Source organism: Limulus polyphemus, unplaced genomic scaffold (assembly GCF_000517525.1).
Source record: "Limulus polyphemus unplaced genomic scaffold, Limulus_polyphemus-2.1.2 Scaffold946, whole genome shotgun sequence".
In the NCBI taxonomy this organism is placed as follows: domain Eukaryota; kingdom Metazoa; phylum Arthropoda; class Merostomata; order Xiphosura; family Limulidae; genus Limulus; species Limulus polyphemus.
Window position 1 is genome coordinate 286,891 of NW_013666556.1, and position 2,711 is coordinate 289,601.

The following is a 2,711-nucleotide window of genomic DNA, read 5'->3' on the forward strand; positions in this document are numbered from 1 at the left end:
CCATTATAAGTAGTAGTTTTTCAAAGAAAAAAAAACTACTATTGTTATAAATAACACATTCAATTGAACTAAACTATGCATGCCTATTTAAATATATTTACACGTGGCTTGTGTACACCGTATATACATATATATTATTCATACTGTTACGTCTCTGGTCGTTTGTTAATTACCCGTAAAAATTCTTTCCGAAGAACTTCAGCGATACAAGTCCTTTCTTAAATAAAACTACTTTATTCTTTCCGCAATTTAACTTTGCAATACACTTAATTTCCACAGTCACTTTAACTTAAACACGTGCTATAATTCACAACGATTCACGCACTTTACGTACGACTTGACTCGATTATCTGTCTCTATATCTCTCTGTCTGCAACTATCTATGCCGTCACTTCTTCTCTCCGCTTTATTTGCCGGCTTATATATACAAAAATAGAGGGCGTCGGGCAAACACTCGGGCCTTCATGATCCTTCTAGAAACTCATCACGTGTTACCAGAATCACGTGACTTCCGCTGTCGTAACAATACCTTCGGTGTATAGGACGCAAGCAGATTTGACATCAAATTTTGGGGTAAAAAGTGCGTCTTGTACACCGAAAAATACGGTACTTAAATGACTGCTCTCAGGAAGCTAAACCTTTGTAATATTGTAGATGTGTGTGTATATAATGCACTTTTGTTGTCTTTACGATATTCTGAACTCATTTATAATGTTACGTATCTGCTTGTTTCTTAATTTCTCGTAGAAATTCTTTCCGAGAAACTTCAGCGATACAAGTATTTTCTTGATTAAAACTAGTTTATTCTTTCTCGATACAAACTTTGTAATACACAGAATTTCCTCTGTCAATATGTTTCTCGTCGCTTTAAACATAACGACTTTTATAAATACACGCTATAATCACAGCGATTCACAAGCTTGATAACTTCGCTCTATGCGACTGCAAAACACAGAAACACAATCAACTTACCGTGACTCGATTATCTATCTACATCGCTGGTGTTACGTCTCTTTTCGTTTGTTAATTTCCCGTAGAAATTCATTCCGAGAAACTTCAGCGATACAAGTCCTTTCTTAAATAAAACTAGTTTATTCATTCTCAATATAACTTTGCAATACACTTAATTTCCACAGTCACTTTCACTTCCACACACGCTATAATTCACAACGATTCACGCACTTTACTTACGACTTGACTCGATTATCTGTCTCTATACCTCTGTGTCTGCAATTATCTATGCCGTCACTTCTTCTCTCCGCTTTATTTGCCGGGCTTATATACTAAAATAGAGGGGGGCCTGGAAAAGACTAGAGTTGCCAGGAAAAGTGATAATCCTTCTAGAAACTCATGTTACCAGAGTCACGTGACTACCGCTGTCGTAACACTGCCTTTCTTTGCCAGGTTTATATAATAAAAAAGAGGGCGTCTAGCAAACACTCGGACATTCGCGGGGTTCCTCGATAATTCGAGAAACTCCAGCGTGTATGATCTCAGCGTCACACAACTGTCCACAGTTCTTCTTCCGTACTGGTCTCCGTCTCGTTGGCTTCTGCTTCACGTGGGGTTCATCTGCTTCATCAGGAAATGTCCTATTGTCGGTAACAATCACATCAGTGGTAGTAACTTCATCAAGAGCTTCACCGTTTCTCTTCTCAAAACTGAATAGAGTGGCTTTTTCAGGTGGCACGTCTTCAGCAGCGTCATTTATTCTGTTGTTCACTTCGTCCCAACTGAAAAGTCCTGGACTGTGATAACGCCAAAGCCTGTTGGCATGCACCACTTTTGGCTTACCTCGCCGACCACACTTTATCCGGAAAGTCACGTCTGAGAGACGATCCACTATGTGATATGGGCCTTCCCATGGAGAAGACAACTTAGGAGACTTCCCTTTGGTCTTCCTGGGATTATACAGCCACACCTTGTCTCCTGGTACAAAGCTGACTTCAGTAGATCTCTTATCATAAGTTAATCTCATCGAATCAGCAGACGTTTCCAAGTTTGAATGCACTTGATGTTGAATATCACCCATCCTTTCCGATAACACTTTCACAAACTCTGACACATTCTCAGGCAACTTTTCATAAGGAGGGCATCCCTTATGCTTGGGTCCCCTTTTAGCACAACATGTACTGCATGTCAGGCACCATTCTTCCACATCTTGCCTAGTACCTATCCAATAAAATCTTTGTCGTAGGTGACTCAATGTTTTCTTAATTCCGAGATGTCCTCCTGTTAAATTATCATGGGATTGACGCAGCACAACTTCCCTTAACTTTCTCGGTATAACCGTTTGCCAAGTCGTCAATTTCTCATCTTTAGTTTCCCATCTCCGGATAAGAATACCATCTCCAAGCTTCAACTGGTCCCATTGTGCCCAATTGTTCTTTGTCACAGGGCTTAGACTAGATACCTTCTCCCAAGCAGGGCGCAAAACACTTGCTTTTAAAAAATCTTGGCTTCAAATCTTGATCTTTCTCCTGTTCTGCTTTGATATCTATATTTGGTTCCACTTCATCGTCATCAACTTTTTCAGTTGCCTTGACTTCAGCTTGATGGCACCTAATTAGTTCAACCTCTCTTTTAACAGTTACCGGAACTTGGCCTTTGCTGTTCCCAAGCGTCATTTTATCAAAATTAATGACAAACTTCCTCGGTAGTAAGTAGTCCAATCCTAATATGCATTCGTCTTCAATGTCAGCCAAGTATAG